This window comes from Patagioenas fasciata, chromosome 2 (genome assembly GCF_037038585.1).
Source record: "Patagioenas fasciata isolate bPatFas1 chromosome 2, bPatFas1.hap1, whole genome shotgun sequence".
NCBI lineage: Eukaryota > Metazoa > Chordata > Aves > Columbiformes > Columbidae > Patagioenas > Patagioenas fasciata.
The window spans coordinates 158083863-158096793 of record NC_092521.1 but is presented as its reverse complement, the minus strand read 5'-3'; the positions used below and the strand labels follow the sequence as shown (position 1 = coordinate 158096793).

General features: G+C 42.0%; 1 protein-coding gene across 8 annotated transcripts in view; it reads right to left on the bottom strand.

Annotated features, from left to right (window-relative positions):
- DIP2C (disco interacting protein 2 homolog C) overlaps positions 1-12931 on the bottom strand; it is a 322355-nt gene that overhangs the window by 268807 nt on the left and 40617 nt on the right. The window contains exon 1 of one of the 8 annotated variants that reach the window (XM_071805314.1): positions 768-915. The exons of the other annotated variants lie outside the window; for them this stretch is intronic. The gene's annotated coding sequence lies outside the window, so the exon portion shown is untranslated. Of the gene's footprint in view, positions 1-767; positions 916-12931 lie in introns of those variants that run through there. 8 annotated transcript variants of the gene reach the window in all.

The following is a 12931-nucleotide window of genomic DNA, read 5'->3' as shown; positions in this document are numbered from 1 at the left end:
GGGGTTAATGTCACCTCGCGGGGCAGCAGCACAGCAGGTGAGCGGAGGTCAGCAGAGCCCTGCATACAGGTTCCACACTGCAAACCTGGGTTTTGTGCTTTTTTACAAGAGTTCAATTGCATAGCTTGATGTGCATAGCTACACATTGGTGTAGTTTCGGACAGTGAAAATACTGTTCAGTGCCATGCAGTTTTAAAGGGAAAGAAATCAACTTTGACAAGGGGACTCGGGAGTGGTATTTTTAGAATTTACATACGCTACAGCATCTCAGCCAAAAAAGGAAAGTGGCAAAATACTTCTAAGCTGAAATATCAGTGTATTTGTACTCCATATTCCTGACTCATTTAAATCTCAAATTGCTCAACTTCAGTCTTCCACACAGTTAAACAATGCTTTTTCTGCTTTATGCATCTTCTTATCTGCAGTAAAAATGCTTCATCTCATGTTCTTTCTCTACGAGCCCTAAATAACTTTTTCATTAGAAGCAATTTTCCGCTATCACAATTTATGTTGCAGTATGTTTCCATTCAGCCCCCCCCGCTTTTTTTTTTAATAAATCTGGAATATCACATCAGACCAGTCAGCGATTTGGTTCAATATCCTATCTCTGACAACAGGGACTTAGAAATGCTGTAGTGAAGGTTCAGGAAACTGCTATACAATAATCTGCTCCTGTGGAAATTTCTCCATACTACTCATTCATTTACAACAAGTCTTTGCCCCTGGGCATGAGAGTTTATATCCCAAATCTCCACCGCTTACTTTACCTGCTATAATTAAAGCCTCTTTTTGCTGACTTCACCTGAGTGCTATTTCCGCGGTGTTCAGTATAGATGTTTTCTTGGAAGAACTTCACAGAACTCCCCATGCAATATCAGTGCAGTCGATGCTGCTTTTTTGCTGAGGTTATGCACAGCGCAGCGATCCCTGTGTGATGCTCCCGCTGACCACAAACATCACCTCTCCGAGGGTGTTCTCCAGACTGGGATCCTCAGACGGATCCAAGGGATGCTTTGAACAGGGTCTGGCAGGACTGTCCACAAGCAGATGGCACATTTGCCACCAGGCTTAATCAACTCTGTGCTGCTAATGAGTTCTTGTCACAGCCGAGCTGCAAAACCGCCCGGCCCGTGGCTGGATGAGCTGACCTACCCACATTTCTCAGATGCACAGAAGACAACTGCTGCTTATAACATTTCAAACACAACAGGAAGAAATTCAATGACTCCTCGCTCTTGGCCCTTCCCAAAATCATTTTAAATGCTCAACTGTCCAACCATGTATAAAATGGCCTTGAGGCTGCAAAACAATTAATGACATGTAAGTCATACGAGTGAACAATATTGAACGTGATCTTTTAATGACGCGGGGTTTTCTAAACAAGTCACACCACTCTTCAGATCAGGTGCAAAGTGTACCTCCAGCTTGGAAACGTCCAAAATACATTTTCTAACTCGTACGCAGTGAAAAAACTACCCTAAAAGAACATTTTCACACACAAACTGTGAAAAGTCAGATATGCTGAAGCTTCTTGGCATTAAATGAAACAAGGTAATAACAAAAATACCTAGAGAGTGTGACTCTACTCTGCTCAGTTGTGAACTGAGCCTTTGAAAGCAAGTGAAAACAAATTAGAATACCAAAAATCATAATAATCTATTTTATAAACCATTAAAAATGTCAACCCATGATCCAGGCCATGGCATTAGATACGAAAGATAAAATGAAAGGCCGACATGTAAGGGGAGAACTCAGTGTTTAAGTAAACTTCACTGCACAACTGAAGGCATGCAAATGAAAGTAATTAATCAGATCTCATTAAAAAGGTTCACTCTAATTTATAATCTTGCTTTCAGTTTTTCTCTGAATCCATTGAAGATAAAGATCAAAAAAGGAGGTCACACTGAAAGATTGCAGCCTTTTATCCATAATCTGGTTTTCAATAAAATTAAAAGGGGACAAAAGTGCCACAGTTGCTGACACGCACTCCTGGACAGCCCCAGACTCCACTGACTCCATCTGAAGCCATATTCTAACCCCAGTTCCTCTCCAAATACACTATAATCCACCAACAGTTCATTGTGCAGCATAAAACAGAGTATGATTCTTCCTCAACAAAATGCCTGAATATTTTCATTTCAGGTTTCACTTTTTCTGTTAGGGCCAGTACTTGATGTAACGGGGCAAAAAACCAACAGATGCTTTAAAAATTCCACAGTTTTATTCGAGCTTTGATGACAAAGCTCTTGAGGACGCGATGTGTTGCGCTGCTTTTTGCTTAACAAAGTTATAAATCAAGCGTGAATGGATAATAAAAATGTCACTGTAATTCTGAACCACTTTAACAGATCCTTTTAACAAAATCACCTCAACAGACACTACATCCCCCCACAATGGCCGGGACTAAGACCAACGCGTTGGGCATTGCATGGGAAAGCAACCAGCACGATGGGCGAGGCGTGAAGCGCTCCCGACCCAGCAGCCGATGACTCCTCGCTACGGCGCTCTAATTGTTCCGTACAGACAGGCAATATCTGTCTCTGCTTATCTTTTCTCACCTCATTATTGCTTTCCAAGTACATACATTTTACTAAATGAACACAAGCCTGCATTTAACTTATTTTGCTGTTTCCAAGGGCAATGCCTCACTGTGACAACTGCTACAGAAGGTGAACGTGCAGCAGCTGCTTGGCAAACCCCGGATTGACACCAGAATACCTGCACCAGCTTCCATGGGGCACTTTTCCTCCAACTCTGCTCCACCTTTCCTGCTAAAATCGGTCAAAACCAAAATCACAAGCTCAGTCTTTTAATCAGGGAAGAAATAAAAGCCCAGTTTGTTCACTTGATTAAACTCAGTATGACTCTCCCTTTACAGCCCTGATACTGACATCTGTAATGAACTGTTTTCTTAATTTGGTTCAAATCCACACAAAACTTGAAGCAGATCTCTAGAAGTCATCCAAGACTGGGTCTGGAAACCATCATTTTCCATTAGGGATGGATGTTGAAAAGGGGCTTTTGCTGATCAGCTCTTGCTCTTTGCATTACTTAATTCTCTCCATTACTTCTGCAGCACAGAGGGCACAAAAAATTATCACAGAAAAATGTTGCACTCTTCATAATCCAATGGTAATGCCAATGATCACCAAGCAAGGAGAGATTTTGCACACAGTCATCTGTGTTTTCAAGTTCAAAAGTTCCCGTTCTTATTTGGAATCATTACAGTCTTGTTCCTTATGCAATTATTTGCTCCGTTAGGCCCAAATTTTCCATGGCTTTCTCAGCCATTACAGTCAGCAGTTCCCTTGAAATAAATGGCAGCTTTGCCTCAGTAAGGAATACAGAAATTCCTTCTTGAAGTAGGCAGGATCGGCACACGTTATACGCTCAAAACCTGTTTGATGTTTTCAGTGACCCAGAAAGACTTGGCGTGAATGTCTGGACTCAGTCTTCTCCTTCCAAGCAAGGAAGTGCTACCATGACATTGTATATCTTCCACCACCCTTTGCTAAAGGTTCGCCAGCCCCGTGACCTCTGCCCACTTTCTTACCTCTGGCCAGTTCAGTCACACACCAGAAAGCTCCTTCCAGTAAAATGACATTGGTTTATACTTCTCCTTTCTCCAAAGCACAGGCATCTAACTCTCTTCCCCACAACTGAACTCTTTCACGCTGCCCTGATAAACCCGCTATTCACCGCACTTCAAACACTTGTTTTTCAGCGGGTCTCTGCCGTGTGACCGCGAAGCTCACCCGGTGGTCCCCACCTCGTTCTCCTCATGCAGACAAGTGCTGCAGCTCCAGGGTCTCAACCTCATCCCGTCATCCAGCCCGTCAGACACAGCCAGGCAGCCTGTGCTAAGAACAGCCATGAGCCCAGCAGTGCCTCTCCCAGCAGAGCTGCACGTGGGAACAGACCCAGCCCTTGGGCAGCACCACCGTGTCATCGTCCCTTTCACCAGGACGGCACAGCCTCGCAGCCTGGGTCCCTCACATCAGCCTGCTGAATCCTGAACGTCCAGCTCTGCGGTTTGGAGCGACTTGCCAGAGGGAGCATCCCTCGCTCCCCTCTCCTTTCCCTTTTGGATCTGTGTTCAAAATCGTGAAAGGCCAGAGCCAGACATGCTCTTGAGAAGCCCTGAATTCGATCTATGGGTTGTAAAAGAAAGCCTTTATACTATTATGTAGCAAAATAAAAGAAAAAACACACGAAAGCATTCCTTCACTTTCTTGGACAGAGGAAAGTAACTCACTTTGTCCTCAGGCTCCATTCAATTCTGTCAGATAGGCACTTTCTGAAAAGACAGCTGCCCCATACCACACACGAACTACTGACAGAATAGGCTGTATTTAAGAAAGGAAAAACAAGGAAAAAACTTACTCCTGTTTTTTAGCGGTTCTGCAATCACAGTCAGGCATTTTAGCTTGCAGACTCAGGTTTAAACCTGGATACGCAAACAAAAGCACAGCCCTAAAATTGGAGAGACGCTTGTGCAGCTGCCCACTGGATGAATGCGAAGAAAGGAAAACACTCGAACCCAAAGTCTGCTTCTCTGAAAACAAATCCTGTATTATTTCTTTGCAAAGCCACCTCTGCTGGGGTTGTGGCTGGTGTGCGGAGCAGCAGGGCCGGCGTCTGCCAGCCCCGCTCACATGAACACACAGCCCCATGACAGTGACTAAGAGTGAGCACGGAAACTGGCCCCAGTACAGAAGTGCTCACGGTTTTCAAAGAAAGGGATAATGGGTAATTTGTAGGAGTTAGTTGTCAAATTATATATTTAATATTTTTTGTATGCAAGCTAATAATAGGCTTAAGCCTGCAACTCGCACTTGGAATAATGACTAAGGTAGCAAGCTTCAGCAGTTTTTGCCTGTAGGACTCTCTCGGATGAACTTCAACTACAGTCACAGCAAATCCTATGACATTTTTTAGGAGTGGATAATGTGAATCACCGCTTTTTTAAAGCAAGAAGGATAAAGCAGATTGGCAAGTTTTTTTCTTGTTAAAAGGCTACAACCTGTCATAATATAAAATCCACAGGAAGTCACTGGCACAGTAACTGATGAAAAGAATCTCATAAAACACATCCAGTAATGTTACATCCTTAACTCTGAATGACTTTTTGCCATTGTAGATGATAAACTGAACTACAATTTAAATCCCCTTAACTTGTACAAATAATTTTTGAAAGTGTCTGAAAACATAAAAGGTCTACTTAATCTTTTTAGTGATCAATGCCACAATATTACATAGAAAACAATGCAGTAAATTTATTAAAGAAGTTAATACAGAGCTACCCATGAGTCTAATACGGGGCTAAAATGGTGACTTGCCCGAATTAATCTAAAAAGGAAATTAATATTAAGGGGTGATGTGGCAAGCTGAGCACTGGTCAGGTAGTAAAAATTAACACCCTTAAAGAAAATAATGAATAAGTAATTTTCACTTTAATAAAATCTTGATTGATAAAGCACAGTCTGAACATCTAAACCACGTGGTGAAAGAGGCAAAAATTCAATCCTGAACCCCATTTGAGCCTCGTCCACCCATCAAATCTGCATCAAGGTAACAGAATTGGTTTAGAATGAGCAACCAACAGCGAATACACTGAAATTATTTCAAGAGATCTATATAGCAAATTACCTTACACTGTACTATTCCAGCAGCTCAGTGGTCATGCAAGAGCTTTTTTGCCTGTTTTAAAGACAGTGATATATCTTATGTATCATAAACACATTTTAGACCATTGCAACAATACTCCCACTTAAGTGATCTATTTTAAATAAATGAAAAGGTTAATTGTAAGGCTGGGATAATTATGCAAAACAAAAAAATATACAAAACCTCACCATGAACCTTTAAGATAATGTCTCTATTGCAGACTAAGAAAGGAACATTGTTGTTTATATCTTACAAACAGGTATGTATTTATTTTATGAGATATTGCCAAAGGAAAAGTTCACAATTACAGCAGTAAGGAACCACTAACATCACTTAGATTCCACTTTATTCACATCAGAAAGAAAAAATGAGTGTAAAATAACTTCATCTTTCAAGCATAGAGGTTACTTCAAGGACACTGAACATGAAAGAAGTGCATGTTTTCACCAGAAACTCGCTCAGAAAAATGCATTCAGTCTACCATATGCAGAACCAAACTTCTAACTCCTTGACACCACTATGAATCAAGTAGTTGGCTTATTCCCAACTGCAACATTTTTCATCTTTATCTGAAAAACAAAAGCAAGCAACCAGGTAGGCAACTCAAACCCTTGATACAAATGGGCATTTGTCTTCACTTATTCATGAGCTCACTTTTGTTTATTTTGCCATGCATATCCTCTGTCCCAAATGTCCCAAATGCAGCTACTCCAGCCACACTGATTCCAGTGGGATTTCTTCCAATTCATCAGAAGCCCAGGGCTCGGCTGCTGCAGGGTCACAGAGTCACAGACTGGCTGGGGTTGGAAGGGACCTCTGGGATCATCCAGACCAACCCACCTGCTAAAGCAGGTTCACCAGAGCACATCACACAGGAAGGTGTCCAGGCGGGTTTGAATGTCTCCAGACAAGAAGACTTCACAGCCTCTCTGGGCAGCCTGGTCCAGGCTCTGTCACCCTCACTGAGAAGAAGTTTCTTCTCATATTTAAGCGGAACCTCCTGTGTTCCAGTTGTACCCACTGCCCCTTGTCCTATCATTGGTTATCACCGTGAAGAGCCTGGCTCCATCCTCGTGACACTCACCCTTTACATATTTATAAACATTAATGAGGTCACCCCTCAGTCTCCTGTTCTCCAAGCTATAGAGACCCAGCTCCTTCAGGACGTTCATAAGAAATTCCAGTCTCCAAGTCTGGAACCATAGAGAGCCAAACGCTTACAAATGGCCTGCGAAGATTGGCTTGTGCAGCAAACAAGCAGGATGAACAAGTGTTGGGACTCTCACCACGTTGTCACTCGGCTAGACAAGCCATGGCCATGAGCAGCAGCGAGCCCTGGGCAAGGCCCCGGCTGGACCTCGGCGTCCCGCCAAGCTGCAGCGACCATCATCCTCAGAACATACCTACAGCTGTCATCGCTGACACCATTTCACACTGCCTCTAATCACATTTTAACTTTAAAATAACACATTTCCAATGGTGCATTTCTATTCCTTCCCATTTAACATGGGATTTGCATTTCTTAGAAGCAACTGGCTTCTCTGGGCTCACACACTTCATTTGAGTCATACACTAAAACCTGCTCTGCTGTTAAACAGCCGTTCTCTTTTAAGAAGATCCAACAAGAACCAGAAATGCAAACGCACCAAAATAAAAAGGGTAGGTTTGCTTCTACTTTGATGCAGACATAAAACAAGGAGCAAATAGAAATGCGTCAAAAAGTAGCACTGAAAGCCACTTTTCTTCCAAGTCCTAGCTCTATTTTGCTGCACTTGATTGCCTAGAAACTACGATAAATGAAGCTCTATGAATACAATACCTAGAAAAATGATTGCAGCACAGAACAGGTAATTTGCAGTCTATATTTAGCACCTATACATATGTTAGTGCTGACATGAAGAGTTATTAGAAATGCCTAAAAGTGTCTCCACCTGAGCATTTGCAAGTTTTTCACAGTGAACACAAGCTTCAATATTTAATACTTGAAGTTTGTATGGTTTCTGGAGGGGCTTACATCTCAGACTGTTCACCACACCTTACCACAAGTGCACTACGGGTTTTATCTTAGCCATGAGATGCAAGTATCTTGAAGGTACCAACTTTAGAGGAAAGTATAAATAACTGCTCGTATTTAAGGAACAAATGGAGATACATTCCTCGACTGGCAGATTAAAGATACAAGATCAGAACTTGTCTCTCCTCCCTCTAGCGTGGGGAACAAAAGAGGATTCGCTAATGGACAGATAAATCAGTCTCACTTTTAGGGGGAAAGCACAAAGCTCACACTGGTAAGGAAGAAGCTAAAAAAAATAAACGTAAGTCTACAGAGTGGTGTTGGTTTTTTTTCTCCTAGCATGCATCTAGGATGGAGAGGTACTGGATTTCCACAGACCTGGGAAGATGCTTGCTTTCCACAGCAGGACGGGGGTCCCTGCCTCATCTCTTCTCCTCATCACACCCCAGATGAAGTGGGGAGAAGGGCAGCTGGGACCCCAATGCTGTGCGGGGCTCCCCAAGCACTTGCCCTGCAGACATGGAGGTGAGGAGGCAAAATCTTGGCAGTGACGTAGTTTGTCACCCCCTGAGACAAGTGCTCTCCCCTTAAGAAACTTATAGCTGGGGTGAAACTGCCTCACCCCAAAATAGCACAGTCTCTCAACACAGGAAAAAAATCCTGTGTTATATTATTAATAATCACCTTCAAGAGCAGCCGATGAGTCATCTCAGCTGAGAGAAATACCAAGACATGAGCCTACATAATTATCATCATACTAATTGTCCCCTGCCGTGCCTTGGGGACATGAATCGAGGCAGCACCTTGGCCAAGGAATGCAGAGGGGACGTGGTCACAGCAAACCTCCCTCCCCGCAGCATGGGCACTGGCCCAAATTGTGCCGGAGAAGACGCCCCAACAACAGGGAAGGTTTCCAAAAGGACCTCATGTTTTACCCGCTCTGTCACCACAGCAAATCAATACCTTGCCAAGCCATTCATTAAACTAAACCTAATGCGGTGTCAAATACGTGAAGAAAACGAACAGGAGAAGAAAAACAAGAATTCCTATGTTTTTCCTCAGTCTCTTCAGCTAAAACAATCCAAGATGCTACACAGAACAGACCTGTCGTAAGCTGAATTTACGCAGACGTTGTTGAGATTTAGGATGATGCTATCCTTTCAACAAAAAGCTCCTGATGTCTTTTTCTCATTAGGTAACCAATTTTCATTGGCATTAGCTAGCCACACAGTTCAGGAAACTTCGCTTCATATTTCAAACTCATATATCCTGCCAAAATGTATTTGAGGTGTGGGCAGGTGTAAGGAGACAAAAATACAGTCTTTTTATTTTTGAAAAGAAAGAAAAGATGAAACAGGGAAAATGTGACTTAAACTGCAGAACATAATTAATCAAGTTCATTACAAAGGTGAAAAAATACAATCTAACCAATTCTACTTTATAAAAAAATCACTGCCAGATTTGTTCTTCCCATTTGCCTTCACATTTGCTATCAGCTACCGCTCTTAAAACTAATGAAATTAGAAGAAGGAAGCATTGTCAACTTATAATTTTTAAGGAAGAGGCACTAAACAACATCAATCAATGTCCCCTCAAAGACGCTCCAAGGAGCTTCCAATCCTTTATCAATCTGGTCTGAGTGTCCCATTGACACTGCAAGAAGTGACTCTTCTGAGTGCACGTGGGACCACAACATTCCTTCCAACAGGGGTGATGACCATGGTTCTGTCAGCTACAAGGTGGAGGTCTGAGAGTCCTCTTGTACCAAAGAGCACCGCTACTGTCAATTTAAAGACTTTTTCTGGACTAGTACAGACAGATTTCTAAGCACAATAAGTAGAAATACTTAAATGTTTGTGACTAGTGTCTGATTTTGAGCAACTAAAACTGTCTCACTGCATCCACAGAAGAGGTAAAGCAACAACTGAATCACGTTGGTTCCACCCAATCCAACCACTTGGATTATATGATTCAGAAACTGTTTTTACAGCCATTTGATTTCTGCTAACTGGAAAGGTTTATGACAGGAACACACATCATGGTACAGATCCTAACAACCTGACAAAGACATAAGCACTTCACAGTGCCCACATCTTACTTCAATCACTTTGCCTTCACTTAAAACATCTGGATGTGAATATATGAGCACCTACAAAGTACAGACAAGAATCATCCCACTCTGACAGGCAAAGCTTCAATTTAAAATTTCCATAAGGAGTTTCTTACTGCACCATGATCCTGAATAAACATCTCTTAGCACATTCCACTCCTGACTTCAGAAAGTATCATAAATACTTTACCAATGAACTAGTTACCAAACCTTCACCACCACAGTATCTGAGAAGAGTAGTCATTAGTGGAATTTCATACAGACCTAGTGAGTGGAAAAAAATACCACAAACAAAACAAGCCTTGCTCCTGAAGGGAGCCTACGGCTCAGGCAAGAATTAAGAACATGTTTATGGAGACTCTATTCACGCACTTTTCCAGGAATGTAATCTTTTTATGAAATATGTGATTCCCATTTATGCTCGACGTTCAGTGAGGATGTCATCTTCAGAAAGAAATGGTGGCTTCGGTAGGGTACAGCAAGAGAAATCCAAGAGCTCATTCTGCCTCTCTGTTTGTTGATCTGCTTAGAATTCCTAAGATGCAAGGCTTTTTGTCATTATGAAGTTATTTTAAAGTAGAAACCATCTACAGTTTCCACAGAAAAAAAATTGCATCATGTACTTAATGACTAATTAAGGTAACAAACTGAAGGAATTTTCACACCTCATTGGGCTAAAGACCTTTTACAGAATAACCCCTAAAGCTTTGTTTGGAACCATTGCAGAATTGTATTATCCTTTTAGAAAGTCTGTAACTGGAAGTCTGCATGTAATCGGTAATGGCTTCAATGTCTATTGGTAAGTAATGGACTTCACACAATTGTTCTTTTCTACTACACCTCATGCTCTAAGGCAACCCCCTGTTCACTTCTGAATTATTTGGGTAGAGTTATTGAACATCCACCCTTTGGTAGCATTTGCACCAACAAAAACAGTCCATAACAGCATATGCAACAGTTCCTCGCTGATGTTAGGGGAAAGAAAACTACTGACACAAGTTATTATTACAGTCTCTTATTTACAGGAAAGGGATCTATTTCAGAGTTGCAGCCTGGTGAAACAGCCATATCACCCTTCTTATTAGGTACACACACAGATTAGGCCTTGAGTACTTCCATTCTCTCCAGTGACACTCAGCCTGCCAGAGACAGAGCCCACATTACCGCAGTTATGTTGCTGGGAATTGCCGGGGCCGCGCCAGTTCTCCAGAGTACCATCCAAATAGCATTAACACTTCACATGTTTCTCCTGGTTTAACATTTACTCTCAGGTGAGAAGAGAACAGATTGAATTTTCAAATAAAACAATGAGAACAGCACCACTGAGATGCAGATACTAGAATTCTATATACATAGTAACAGCACTGTGCGTATCTGGAAAAGGACTGCATGTTCTGAAGCCTTCTGCTCCTGTTCTACATAAAGAGAAAAATATCTGCAGAATTCTAAAACTTTGCAGTTAACTTCTTTTAAGACAAGTGAATTCAAGGTCTAATCTTATGTTTCAAGCAAGATATTTTGAAGGCAGAAAGCTAGAATTGCATAGTAAGGTAATTCATCACTACGCAAGGTACAAAGGCTCTGCAAGCCTGTCCTCTGCCCTCTTTTCTAGCACACCTACCCTGTCTGTGCAGCCCATTACCCGGTGCTTTACTCCTGTATACCCCTGGGTGGATGGGAATCCATCAAGCCACAGCCCACAACTCCAAAACTACCGAGGCAGCGCAAACCTGCGGTGCCAACTGTGAAGTGTGGAGGAAAATTAATGGCAAAAGGTAGAGAGGCTCATCACCTGCTGCTTCTGTTGTTCAACCTCCAGGAGCAGGACAAACAGTTCTTGGAAGCAGGAGCTGCAGGCGGCTCAAGAAGGGCTGTGAGATGTGGATCCAGCAGGACTGAGGCATCTTCGTATCCCTCAGACTGCGGAAACCAGCTCTACAGAGGAGCTGCAATTTCAGATATACCGGATTGTTTAACCAATAATACTATTTATTATCTAATCAATAAATGACACTATCTGTGGGGTAAGATAACACCCAAATAATCAGTATATAGGATTTCTGTGTTTCTTTTCAGGTCATGTGTAAAGGCAGTTTGTCTCATGGATGTGAAGGCAGACAGCGCTGGTTCTGCACTCAGGCACAGGGGTCCAGCACCCCAAAGGACAGGCTGCCATGCCCACGGGCCTCCCGAGGTTTCTCTGTTGGTTTGTTCACAAGGCTGTGTCCACCAGTGGAGCAAAGACACCAGCATTTCCCTACAGCAGAGAGCACTGCAAGGGCACACACAGGTGACAGCGCTACGGGAACTGGGCCAGGCAAATAAAGCACTTAATTCTTTAATGGACAAAAGGATATTCTGTGGGAGACTCACTACAGGTTACCAGGTTTTTTGTTATGTTCTAATCCAAGTATCTGCTATACTCTTTGTAATCACACAGTAGAGTCATTTGTTTGCCTGACTGCACAAACAGCAAAGCTGTGAATTAAATTAAGAAGTTGTAAAACAGTATAAAAAGCAATGGGAAAAGTATAAGAAGATAATATTTTTACTATCTCTGAATTACAAATGCACCCTGTGTTTTTCCACCATAAAAGAAATTAAATTAGGTATAGAATCAACCCTTTATTTATTGGTTGATTTCTTGATTTATTCACAAAAGGTACTGTGCTTAAACAGACTGTGTATGCGTTTGCGGTCATCAGAGATAAGCAAATTAGCTATAGGCCAGTAACTTCGAGGCACTAGTCTCTATAATTTAAACTTACATATGGATTTTGCTGAAGGAGTTAAGTATCATTAAAAATCCACAGTAACACCACACACAAACCCAGGCCACAAAGATGAGGCAATCACAAATTACAATTAATTTCCTAAACGTAAGGCGGAGGATTGATGTGACAAGTTTAAAGTTAACTAAACTAGCCACTCACCTTATTTGTAAAGAACGGTCTCTTAGGAAAAGAAATCACATCATGTCCTTTGCTATTTTGTGGAAGCACTAGGGTGAGAAAATGGAGCACAAAGCTGAAGACGGCTTCACAAGTAATAACACTTTGAAACATTAAAATGCAACTCCCAGAGATTTCACTTTGTCAGATAATAAGTCAATATTCAGTATTATCAGTTATCTCTGTAGG